Genomic DNA, 14,088 nt, shown 5'->3' with positions numbered 1-14,088 from the left:
GTAAGTACCACAGATGTTCATATTAGAGTAGTGGGAATTTCACAGTATTTTGAAGGGTATTAATTCCTGCTTTATCATGGTGAACTCTATCTTGTCCAGAGTTTGATCACTCAAAGCGTACCAAGGTTAGAAAATCAATTCTTTATTTCACTTAGACTGTAGTAATTTGTTCAAAGTTGCCAAACTCAAGAGATAAGGATTTTTTTCTAATAAAGTAATTCTATGTTAATAGTGGATGATAGGAACTATAATTACCAAATAGATAGCAGTTATTTTCCCCAGAATTTTATTGTGAATTTTCAAACATAAAAGTTTAGCAAATACCTCCTAGATTTAATAGTAACATTTTCTTTTCCATTTTTACATCATTTAACCGTCTATGTTTATAGCTGTGCATGTGTGTATATGGGGCTTCTCCAGTGGCTCAGCAGTAGAGAATCCACCTGCAATACAGGATGTGCAGGAGATACATGTTCAATCCCTGGACTGGGAAGATGCCACGGAGGAGGAAACAGCAACCCACTCCAGTATTCTTTTGTTTTTATATATAGTGAAAGCGAAAGTCACTCAGTCATGTCCGACTCTTTGTGACCCCATGGACTATACAGTCCATGGCAATCTCCAGGCCAGAATACTGGAGTGGGTATCCTTTCACTTCTCCAGGGGATCTCCCCAACCCAGGGACTGAACCCAGGTCTTCCTCATTGAAGGCAGAGTCTTTACCAGCTGAGCCACAAGGGAAGCCCAAGAATACTGGAGTGGGTAGCCTATCCCTTCTCCAGTGGGTCTTCTGGACCCAGGAATCTAACTAGAATCTCCTGCATTGCAGGAAGATTCTTTACCAACTGAGCTATCAGGGAAGCCCTGATATCTTTTATATATATATATAATATTATAATATAATAATATATATCATATGTATTTATTTATTCATTGGCTGTGCTGAGACTTCATTGCTGCTCGAGCTTTCTCTAATTGCAACTAGTGGGGGCTATTCTCTAGTTGTGGTGAGAGGGCCTCTTGTTGTGAAACAGGGGCTCTAAGGCATGCTAGAGCCTTAATAGTTGCAACTCTCAGGCTCTAGAGCACAGACTCAAAGTTGTGGTGCACGGGCTTAGTTGCTCTGAGGCATGTGGGATCTTCCTGGATCAGGGAGCAAATCCATGTCTCCTGCATTGCAAGAAGGATTCTTAACCACTAGACCACCAGGGAATCCCCCCACTCCAGTATTCTTGCCTGGGAAATCCCGTGGACAAAGCAGCCTGATGGGCTACAGTCCATGGGGTCACAAAGTGTTGGGCATGACTGAACACACACTCATGTATATATACACATATTACATTTATAACATTTTTTGCTGAACCATTTGAAAATAAACTGCAAACACCATTAAAGCTTCACCCCTATATACTTCTGCATGCACCTCTTAAGACTGTGCACAATCTCCTTCAAACCACCCTACCAGTATCATAACTAAGAACACTAGCAAGAGTGCCCCGATAACATCTAATATGCATAGATGCAGTGTGTTTGCCAGCCAGACTTGGGAAGCAGGGGCACCTTTGGACCTCAGAGCTGCTCTGATTTAATCTCAATTTTATCTGGCCTGCAGCATTTTTTCCCTAAATGTCAATATCTGTCAGCTTCTGCTGCAAACGTTGAGATCTACACATTTAACTGCACATGTATCTGAGAGTCAAGAGTAAGGGGAGTTCTTTCTGGGCTTCTCTGGAAGCTCACTCTCAGGGATAGGGCCAGGACTGCTGGAGACAGCAGGCAGCAGCTTCTCAGCATAAAGAAGCTGTAGCTCTCCCTCTTTTATTTCTGCATCTTTTTCTTAATCCTAGGCCAGGATATCTTTCTTTCTCTGGGCTATACTTCTATCTTTTTCCAAAATAAAGGAAGGGAAGAGAAACATCTAGCTGTTAAAGATGACCCTCCTATGGAGCATGTAAAATAATCCAAGCCACTCCAGGACTCTTGCTGGGGAGTGCCCTGGCCCACCCTCTCTCATCCACACTCAGTGGTTGTGCTAAAATATATGCTTTAATTGTTGCATCAGTCAAAAAGCTTTATGTCCTTCATTTTTAATTTACAAAAAAAAGTGAAGTCCCTAAACTAACGAATTTTAGTCATTTTCATTGACAATTTCCCCTCTTTGCAAAGCAGTTGACTAGCTATTAAAAAAATTTTTTTTTTCACACTTTGGTTGAAATAACACCATGGCAAATGGAATTAGGCTTGAGGTTTGAGGGCTACTTGGTGAATATTAACTTAGCATGAGGGGAAGTGGATGGTCTTCAAGGACTTCCATTGTGTTGGGGGCAGTGATCCACCAAGCACACAGGAGGGATGAGTCAGGCTCCCAGGGGTCACGTTCTCTTTCCTTCTCCCTTTACTGACAAGAAAGTGCTGGTAGGGAGGGGACATGGGTATTGTTCCTCTCCCCCTGCTTCTTATGGGCCCTCCAGTTTTGGGTCCATCTCCACAAAGACCCCAGATCCTGCAGGACAACCAGTCCTTTCATGATGCCAGTTACCATTAAGTACTTCTGTTAGCACAATCTCTTCCCAATTTCCCTCCATTAACAGTCTCTGATCCTCACCTCATCATCCACTGTTTGCCTTCATAGATCTCTGCTGTGGAGCTAATTTCCTATGTTATATATACGTTATAGAGATGTGCAGTAGTTTCTGTTTCCTTAGCTGGACCCTAACTAAAACTTCTTCCAAGTATGGCCACTTGGGTAGCTTCCAATAAGAATGGTCAGGAAAAATTCAAATTAAATGAGGATTTTCTTCCTAAGTTATTTAGTGCCCACTTTTCACTTTCATGCATTGGAGAAGGAGATGGCAACCCACTCCAGTGTTCTTGCCTGGAGAATCCCAGGGACTGGAGCCTGGTAGGCTGCCGTGTATGGGGTCACAGAGTTGGACACGACTGACATGACTTAGCAGTAGCAGCAGCAGCAGTATGTGTAAGGCACTGGGTCTAGGCACATAAGAAGTAAATAAATAAATACATATTTATTTAAGTAGCTCACAATTTCGTGGAGGAAATATATCAGCAGATAATTTTAATAAATGGTGATAAACGCTATAAGGACACAGAAAGTTTATTCAGAATGCCCTCAAAGTTTTGGTTTACTGTTTACAGGCTACCTTTGGTGACATGGCATAGGAAATGAGCACTAATTAAGAGCCAGGCTAGGTCTATTATCACTAACCAGTTGTGTGGTTTGGGGCAAGTCATGAAACCTCTCCAGGACTCTGTTTCTTCATTTATGAGATAACACGTGCATTTTCCTTCTAGTTGCCAACACTATTACTATGACATTTTCAATCTTTCATTTAACAGTTCAGAGAGCCCACTAGCACTTAAAGTTCTTTCCAAGAGCATGACTCACCCCTGTTTAACCTAGGAGTCCTGCTTCTCCAGCTGAGTATACAAAGCAGTACAACACAGAAAATCATGGACACACACACCATTTGGCACTCCAGAGCCTTTCTGGGGGGATGCAGGGATAGCAACTTGAACAACTGGATACAACAGACATCATCATCTGAGAATCAGCTCAGAAGCTGGAGAAAAATGATGAAGAGCCCCTTGTCCCCAGTTCTGGGCTCTAGACACACTGGTGAGGTGCATCCAGTTTGAAAAGGGACAAGTCTTCCTGGCTGAGTTCTTCATAGACATCTCCATGATTTCACATCGCTTGATTGGATGGTTCCATTCAGTAGGAACAAAACAGTTTCTTAAGGGGGAGCCAAACAGGAAATCAATTATTTAAATGTATTCTTAAAAGTACATTCTCACCAATATGATTTTTAAGTTACTACATCACCTGGGATAATAAATCCCTTAATCAATTAAACTATTACACTTGAATATTTAATTCCTGCCAAAGTCCAGTTTAAATAATTTTTTCCAAATAATATTTTTATGACCATTGAATATACTGAAGGGCCTCACAAGACCCTACTCTTTTGTATAAGCATAATGACTCCTTTAGTAGATGACAAACTGATAATAAGACAACATTTTCAGCCCTATAATATTATTGTAGGTGCTGGAGGTATAGTGGTAGACAGACCAGATAGAGACTCACTGCAATGTAAAGAAAGTGAACAGAATCTAAGATGGAAAAAATACAGCGGTTGGTGGGCCTTTTAAAGCAAATTTGCCATATTATTCTCAAGAGAGTTATGATTTTAAAATGTACTGCAAATACATGGAGAAAAATCTGCTTTATTTCTATTCAGTATTCAGCACAAACCCGGTTTAAATTTTGGCAGCAAATTGAATTTTAGAAACAATGAGTTTCAGCCCTGTGCATTATGGGAAGTACAGCCCACTTGCTGAGTCCTCTGTTCTAAAGGGGAATGCTATGCACTTTGTATGGCAGACCAGAGGCTCTTCATTTCCGTGCAGAAAGTAGGTTTCATATCACAGGAAGCTCCTGCTTTTCTTTTTCTCCAATGCTCCTTAGGTTTGTGCTCAGAATGGAAGGGCCTCCCCTGCGCCGCGCCGCCCCTCTTTCCCACGGCCCTAGAATCTGTGTCCTTTACTTCCCGGCAGTCATCAGCTGCTGGGTTTTCCTTCGCTGTCTTTTCTGAAGGCAGAAACGCAGAGGAGGTGCCTTGGAGACTGAAGGCAGCTTTCGCAGTGGCATGACCTCTGCTCCACCCCACTTGGCTCTCTGCCAAGGGCAGTGGGGCAGCCATGTGACCAAACCTGATCTTCAGAGGCAGAAGAATCTCCCTGCCCCCACCCTGGCTACACTAGTACCCAGCTACTGGAGTCAGTTTTGTTCCCTTGAAGCTAGGGGATTTTTGTTGTCGTTGTTGTTTTTTAATTAGGTCTGATGATAGGAAGGACTTAGTGGATACAGAACTTCAGCAAAATCTGCAGTTAGATGTCTGTGACATTACAGATATAAAAAAGCCCGGGAATGCACACTTCAGGCTGTCTTATTTAAATAGCGCTCTCAACCAAGGGTGCTTCATAAAACACCTTGAGCATTTAATTGCTTTATTGTGTTCTTAGCCACAGTCTTGACTGGAATAACAGAAGGTATGAATCTATCTGTTAAAATTAGTTTGCCTGTATATAACAGAAATGCTTTCAATGATGGTGGCTTACACAAAATAGAAGTTTAATTTTTATTCATCTAAAAGGAAATTGAAACTAACTTAAGCTCTTTGTAGCTCATTTCTCTGCCATTCCTAGAATGTGGGACTAGAATAGTTTTAGTTTTTAAGTTTAGGGCACCCTTTATAGCTTTAACACCCTTAAAAATTACTCAGGCCTCTCAAAGAGCTTGTTTTAATGTGGGTTACTATGTTAAAAATGAACACTGAGAAATTTTTTTACCCATTTTTTTATTTTAAAATAATACTAAACCCATTGCATATAAACATTAATAACACAGATTTGTGAACATTAATGATATTTTTGAAAACAAAAGAAATTATTGAGAAGAATAACATTATTTTACATGTTTTTAAATCTTTAGCTGACTTAATTAGAATACAATATGAATCAAATATCTATTATTGCATGCAATTCGTTGCAATGTATTACTTTGGTTGAAGTCTATGAAGAAAATTCTAGGCTTCACATAAATATGTGATTGGAAAAAGGGCTTTAAACCTCCCACACAAGAGTTTTGGAGAGGAGATCAGCCCTGGGATTTCTTTGGAGGGAATGATGCTGAAGCTGAAACTCCAGTACTTTGGCCACCTCATGTGAAGAGTTGACTCACTGGAAAAGACTCTGATGCTGGGAGGAACTGGAGGCAGGAGGAGAAGGGGACAACAGAGGATGAGATGGCTGGATGGCATCACTGACTTGATGGACGTGAGTCTGAGTGAACTCCGGGAGTTGGTGATGGACAGGGAGGCCTGGCGTGCTGTGATTCATGGGGTCGCAAAGAGTCAGACACGACTGAGTGACTGAACTGAACTGAACTGAACTGATGTGTCCTCAGTCTACACTTTGAGAATTAGTCTTAAACCTCATAATCTAAAATAGCTGCTGGAGCTCCAGCCATCATATCCACATTCAAGGTGTCATAATGGAGAAAAGTTTGAAGAAAAGATTGGTACTCTGCCTTTAAGAAGAATACCTGGAAGGCTTGCAGCATTCCTGCTTACAGCTCTTAGGCCAACTTTTTCACATGGCAACATTTAACTACAAGAGAAATGTTTCAGTAGGACAGCAATGTGCGCAGCTAAAATTCTCTTAAAAAGAAGGGGAGAAAAGCTACTGAGAAGCAATTAGTAGTCTCTGCCACAGGAAGCATGAATTAAAAGCATTCCAATGACCCAAAGACTTTATGTGCTGTTTCCATGACTGCAAATTATCAAAACACCACAGATCCCTTTAGGAGTCTCCTGTGAAGAAATTATTGTTTACTTTGTAAATGATTGGTCTATAGCGTTCAAGTGCATTTGAAATTGTCTGCAGAGGAATGGGGTGTGAGATAGAAGTCACCAGCTATGGAAAAGAGACAAGGTCTGGGCTTTCTAACCAGAACCAGCTTGTGAAATGGTAATGAAAACCCTAACTAAAGAAGGACCACGGTGCTAAGATTTTACTGCAGCTGTACGGACATTTCTTTGTCTTGAAAGACTTTGAGTAACCTTCAAAGAATAGCTGTCAAGAACAGAGTTTGTTGGAAAAGAAAAAGTCATTTTTCTAGTAAAGAGTGACAGCACAGAAGTTTCTTATAGTTAATTTTAAAAAAGTGTAAAAACTAATTTAAGAGAAAAAGGTGCTATTATTATCCCTATTTTTCTGATAAGAATTTGAGACACAGAGAGGTTCAGCCACTTACCTAAGGTGATGAAGCTGATGAAGGCTAATTTGACTCCATACTCGAAGTTCTGGCACCACTAAACAATCCTACATGTATAATCTGAGGGGCACCTGTGGCAAAATCTTGAGAGGGTCCACTGGATGAAATAGAAATGTATCACAGTACAATTTAGTAATAATGAAATGTGAGTGAGTGAAAGTTGCTGAATCATGTTCGACTCTTTGCGACCCCATGGACTGTAGCCTGCCAGTCTCTTTTGTCCATGGAATTCTCCAGGCCAGACTACTGGAGTGGGTAACCATTTCCTTCTCCAAGGGGACCTTCCCAACCCAGGGATCAAACCCAGGTCTCCTGCATTGCAGGCGAATTCTTTACTGTCTGAACCACTAGGGAAGAGAAATTTAGTGAGAGCCACATCTTTTCTGTAACTGGATGCTATTTATTTGAATATATATTTAGTATACTGTGTTTAAAAGGAAATATTAGCTATTACTAAACAATGTCCTTTCAATTTGTTAGACTGATCTTTCTGCAAATGATTGTTAGTTCATCAAGGTAACCTTGTACCCTCTCTGCCCCTCTCTTTCAGTAATTCAAACAACACTGCAGACTCACTCACAGCTCTGACTTCAGATGCCCCTTCCCTCATTAACCCAGTGGCAGGCACCTAAAGTAGGAACCTATATGCCTAATAGGAAGTGGCGCCTAAAAAAAGTAATCAGCCTCATGGGACACATATTAATAATCCAAACCTTTACAGTGGAGAGTACAAATTGGTAGCCTGCTGGCAAGATTTTGCTTCAGTTCAGTTCAGTAGCTCAGTCGTGTCCGACTCTTTGCAACCCTGTGAACCACAGCACGCCAGGTCTCCCTGTCCATCACCAACTCCCAGAGTCCACCCAAACCCATGTCCATTGTGTCGGTGATGCCATCCAACCATCTCATCCTCTGTCATCCCCTTCTCCTCCTGCCCTCAATCTTTCCCAGCATCAGGGTCTTTTCAAATGAGTCAGCTCTCCACATCAGGTGGCCAAAGTATTGGAGTCTCAGCTTCAACATCAGTCCCTCCAATGCACACCCAGGACTGATCTCCTTTAGAATGGACTGGTTGGATCTCCTTGCAGTCCAAGGGACTCTCAAGAGTCTTCTCCAACACCACAGTTCAAAAGCATCAATTCTTTGGTGTTCAGCTTTCTTTATAGTCCAACTCTCACATCCACACATGACTACTGGAAAAACCATAGCCTTGATTAGACGGACCTTTGTTGACAAAATGATGTCTCTGCTTTTTAATATGCTGTCTAGGTAGGTCATAACTTCCTTCCAAGGAGCAAGCATCTTTTGATTTCATGGTTGCAATCACCATCTGCAGTGATTTTGGAGCCCAGAAAAATAAAGTCAGCCACTGTTTCCCCATCTATTTGCCATGAAGTGATGGGACTAGATGCCATGATCTTAGCTTTCTGAATGTTGAGCTTTAAGCCAACTTTTTCACTCTCCTCTTTCACTTTCATCAATAGGCTCTTTAGGTCTTCTTCACTTTCTGCCATAAGGGTGGTATCATCTGCATATCTGAGGTTATTGATATTTCTCCCACCAATCTTGATTCCAGCCTGTGCTTCCTCCAGCCCAGCATTTCTCATGATGTACTCTGCATAGAAGTTAAATAAGCAGGGTGACAATATATGGCCTTGACGTACTCCTTTTCCTATTTGGAACCAGTTTGTTGTTCCATGTCCAGTTCTAACTGTTGCTTCCTGACCTGCATAGAGGTTTCTCAAGAGGCAGGTCAGGTGCTCTGGTATTCCCATCTCTTTCAGAATTTTCCACAGTTTATTGTGATCCATGCAGTCAAAGGCGTTGGCATAGTCAATAAAGCAGAAATCGATGTTTTTCTGGAATTCTCTAGCTTTTTCAATAACCCAATGGATGTTGGCAATTTGATCTCTGGTTCCTCTGCCTTTTCTAAAACCAGCTTGAACATCAGGAAGTTCTCGGTTCATGTATTGCTGAAGCCTGGCTTGGTGAATTTTGAGCATTACTTTACTAGCATGTGAGATGAGTGCAATTGTGCAGTAGTTTGAGCACTCTTTGACATTGCCTTTCTTTGGGACTGGAATGAAAACTGACCTTTTCCAGTCCGGTGGCCACTGCTGAGTTCTCCAAATTTGCTGGCATATTGAGTGCAGCACTTTCACAGCATCATCTTTCAGGATTTGAAATAGCTCAACTGGAATTCCATCACCTCCACTAGCTTTGTTCATAATGATGCTTCCTAAGGCCCACCTGACTTCACATTCTAGGATGTCTGGCTCTAGGTAAATGTGAGTGATCACACCTTCATGATTATCTGTGTCGTGAAGATCTTTTTTGTGTAGTTCTTCTGTGTTTTCTTGCCACATCTTCTTAATATCTTCTGCTTCTGTTAGGTCCATACCATTTCTGTCCTTTACTGAGCCCATCTTTGCATGAAATGTTCCCTTAGTATCTCTAATTTTTTTTCAAGAAATCTCTAGTCTTTCCCACTTTATTGTTTTCCTCTATTTCTTTGCATTGATCGCTGAGGTAACGTTTCTTATCTCCCATTGCTATTCTTTGGAACTCTGCATTCAGATGCATATATCTTTCCTTTTTTCCTTTGCCTTTCACCGCTCTTCTTTTTACAGCTATTTTTAAGGCCTCCTCAGACAGCCATTTTGCTTTTTTTGCATTTCTTTTTCTTGGGGATGGTCTTGCTCCCTGTCTCCCATACAATGTTGTGAACCTTCGTCCATAGTTCATCAAGTACTCTGTCTATCAGTTCTAGTCCCTTAAATCTATTTCTCACTTCCACTGTATAGTCATGGGACACATATTAATAACCCAAACCTTTTCAGCGGAGAGTGCAAATTGGTAGCCTGCAGGCAAAATTTTGCTTATGATATGCTTTATTTGGTTCATTGAGTGTAATTTAAAAAAATTGATTTTGGGGAGAACAAAATCCCAAACCAAAATTTTCCCTAAGAATCCAGATGAGAACCTCTGTGCCTTTCAGATAGGCCACATTCTTTCCAGTTTCAGCTTAGCCCCCACCACACCTCGCCTCCCACACTCAGTCTCTCCATTCCATTATGTTACCTGTCTGTCCCCTGCGGGCAGTGGAGTTTGCAACCTTGTCTTTTCAGATATTAAACTCCAAATCGTATTAAACCCCATATACTACTGTGACAGAACCTGCTCTGAATGATTCCTCCTGCAATTTCCAGTTGAACTGATTACTTAGTCACAGCTTATCCACATGGTGGGTTCTGCAATCAATGGAAGCATAGAAGGTAGGAGCCAAATTGCCTGCTGGTGGATAAATGATGGGCTGAATATGACAGGTCCAGGCCAATCACAAAATAATGGGGCAAGTGCCTGGAATACAGTAATACAGAGCCTGGTCCCTAGTAGAAGCCGAAATGTTTTTGATGAAGGGTTGATGGTACACAGGAAGAGCTTTATTAGCTGGAATGCTGGACTTTCTGTTCTGCTTTGATTATCACAATCCTTCCTGTGAAGGTCATTGCTATTCACCAGCTATTTCTGGCTCCCTGACTTTGGGTATGTGGTAGGCTTGCACTCCCTGCTCTCTTGCGGTTGGGTGGGGCCAGGTGACTAGTTCTGCCAAATGTGTTGTCATTGGAGGGACATCTGTCCCTTTGGGCAAGATCATATATCTGCCAGAAGAAGACCGTCCAGACCCACCTTTTCTCTGACATGATGATCAGCAGTGTTTGAGATGGTGACAGCTCCATTGGTCTAGAATTAGTGTCTGCAATGGGCAGAGGCTTATGCCAACCTATAATAGACATGTTAGCAGAGCAAAATAAAACTTTATTAATAGCCACTAACCCACTAAGTTATTTGGAGGGCTTTTTTGTTTGTTTGTTTTGTTTTTTATTTATTTATTTATTTATTTTTACTGTTTTTTATTTTATTTTATTTATTTATTTTTTTTTTAAATTTTAAAATCTTTAATTCTTACATGCATTCCCAAACATGTACCCCCCTCCCACCGCCCTCCCCATAACATCTTTCTGGGTCATCCCCATGCACCAGCCCCAAGCATGCGGCATCCTGCGTCAGACATAGACTGGCGATTCAATTCACATGATAGTATACATGTTAGAATGGCATTCTTAAACTGCAGTATAGTGTGGATGGTGACTGCAGCCATGAAATTAGAAGGTGGTTGCTTCTTGGCAGGAAAGCTAAGACAAACCTAGACAGTGTTCTAAAAGGCAAAGGCATCACTTTGCAGACAAAGGTTCATATAGTCAAGGCTGCAGTCCTTCCAATAGTCATGTACGGAAGAAGGCTGAGTGCTGAAACACTGACACTTTTTAACTGTGATGCTGGAGACTATTGAGAGTCACTTGGACAGCAAGGAGATCAAACCAGTCAATCTTACATGAAATCAATCCTTGAATATTCATTGGAAGAACTGATGCGGAGGCTGAAGCTACACTACTTTGGCCACCTGGTGCGAAGAGCCAACTCATTGGAAAATACCCTCATTCTGGAAAGGACTGAAGGCAGAAGGAGAAGAGGGAGACAGAGGATGACATGGTTGGATGGCATCACTGATTCAATGGACATGAACTCCAGGGGACGGTGAGGGACAGGAAAGCCTGGGATGCTGCTGTAGTTCATGGGTAGCAAAGAGTTGGACACAACTTGGCAACTGAAGAACAACATAACCTAACCAAGTCTGACTAAAATATTCACTAAATACTAATAAATACAAAGTTAAGATTATTTTTTAAATCTCATTTCACTGATTTGAGCCATCAATTTAAAAATAGTACAGATGAACCTATTTTCAGGGCAGAAATAGACATAGATGTAGAGAACTGACATGTGGAATGGGGTAGGAGGGGAAGAGGAAGGATGAGCTGGAGATTAGGATGGACATATATACTACCTTGTGTAAAATAGACAGACAGCTAATGGGAACTTGATATAAAGCACAGGAAGCTCAGTTCGGCGCTCTGTGATGACCTAGAGGGGTGGAATGGGGGTGTGGTAGGAGGGAGGTACCACAGGGAGGGGATATATGTATACATATAGCTGATTCACTTCATTGTACATCAGAAACTAACATAAGACTATAAAGCAATTATAGTCTAATTTTTAAAAAAGCAGCAATGAAAATGCTTCTTTAGGTTCTAGGTCACCCTGACTCTGATTCTAGATCCCATTTTTGAAACCTGCTGTTACCCATGAATTCTTCTGCCTTTCTAGTCTGTATCCTTTATCACTGAGCTGGTCAATAACACAGCTTTCCTTTTCACTTAGGGGAAAGATCCAGCAAGCATCAAGAAGTAGCGTGACTTCTGAAAGCAGACAGCAAGGTCTTTCCAGGGCTACATTTTGTAGCAGCCTGACACTCAGAGCCCACAGAGAAGTAAAACCAGTGTTGCCCAGCTCCTCAGAGCCTTGGCACAGTTTCACCTATAGCACTTCTGTGTGTCCGGTGGTTACAAAGCTTGGAAAGGCCCAGGACCTACTGCTCTTTAGGAAGACCTGACCCCGACCAAATCCAGTCTGCAATGCAACCCAATTTCTCACAGGTTTCTTTCTCTGTGTGCGTATGTTAACATCGCATCTGTAATTTAATTTACCTTCCAAACTAGGAATGCACTTTATATTGTTGCTGTCAATATTTTAAAAAGAAATCTCTTTTAAGTTTATTTTTCAAAGTGCAGGAATTATCCCCAGGGACCTACTGCTTGGAAGCATATGATCTCATTCATTGGCAGAAATCACCTTTCTGAAAGGGAAAAGCTTTCCTCAGACCTTATTTCAGACTGTTTTGATCTGAAAAAATCTGAGCTTGGGATGCTCACTAGTGGTTTTAATGTATTATTGGAGAAGTTAGTATCTGAGTAGCTCTTCATTTTGAGCTTTTTAATATGATGTTTAAAGTATTTCAGTAAATCTAGCAAATGCTATTTAGTAGGCAGGATGGTCCAGTTGGTGGCTTCATAATCCATTTTCTTTATCAGCAAAGAATGTATTGAGCATGTACTAGACTATGACTGATCTCCTCAGCAGACAGGACTGTGCCTTGTTCAATGAAAGTGCCTTATATTGCAGGCACTTGTAGCCTAGTGCTTGCAATATAATGGGTGTCCAAGATATGCTTTCATAATTACTACTCAAAGTGCCATGCAAATACACCCAGAGAAACACAAGGAAGTCTTCATATTTGATGAATCAATAGTCTAGAGGATTAAAGTAAACGTACAAAGAATTGTAGTCTATGGCAGGAAAGAAAGAATGATTTGAATATTAGCAATGTGATATCAGAAGTGTGATGAAGCAAACTCCCCCCTGCTATATATTTTAAACATCGTAATGTATATGTTTGCTGTGTGACACAGGGAGCTTGACCCAGCGCTCTGTGACAGCCTAGAGGGGTGGGATGGGGTGGGAGATAGGAGGGGGGCTTAGGAGGGAGGGGCTTATGTATACCTGTGGCTGATTCATGTTGAGGTATGGCAGAGGCCAACACAATATTCTAAAACAATTATCCTCCAACTGAAAAAAAGGAAGAGATATTTGATGATCCAAAATTAATGCAGGGACTTGGGGTCCTGGTTCTGCTGAGTCTCCATGACAAGCATTGTGACTGTAAGAAAGTTGTTCAGCCTTTCCGAGCCACTGGGTATCCAACTGTTAAGGGAGGAATTGACAAGCTTTCAACAATTACAAACTTTAAAAAATTGATTGTCCTTGCATAACTTCTTCAGAATTTCAAATAACACTGATAGAGCAAATATTCTCCACCGATTTAGCTTCCTCCCATAAATTTTGGTAAGTGTGTTTTTATTTTCCTTCATCTCAAACTATTTTCTGATCTCCCTTGTGGTTTTATTCTTGGACCCATTAGTTATTGAGAGCGTGTTGCTTAATTTCCACATTTTTGTGAATTTCCCAAATTTCTTGTTATTGATTTCTAACTTCATTCCAGTGTGATTGGGATACACATGCTTTGTATTATTTCAATACTTTTTAATTTTTTGAGATTTATGACCTAACATATGGCTGGTCCTGGAGAATGTTCCATGTACACTTGAGAAGAATATGTATTTTGCCATTTTTGAGTGGAGTTTTCTACAAATGTCACTTAAATCTAGTTTTTTCACAGAGTGATTCAAGCCTAATTCCTTGCTAATCTTTTGGCTAGTTGTGCTATCCATCACTGAAAGTGATATATTGAAGGTTTGCATTATTGTTGAATT

The sequence above is a fragment of the Ovis canadensis genome, chromosome 2 (assembly GCF_042477335.2).
Source record: "Ovis canadensis isolate MfBH-ARS-UI-01 breed Bighorn chromosome 2, ARS-UI_OviCan_v2, whole genome shotgun sequence".
In the NCBI taxonomy this organism is placed as follows: domain Eukaryota; kingdom Metazoa; phylum Chordata; class Mammalia; order Artiodactyla; family Bovidae; genus Ovis; species Ovis canadensis.
This window is presented reverse-complemented; position numbering follows the sequence as displayed.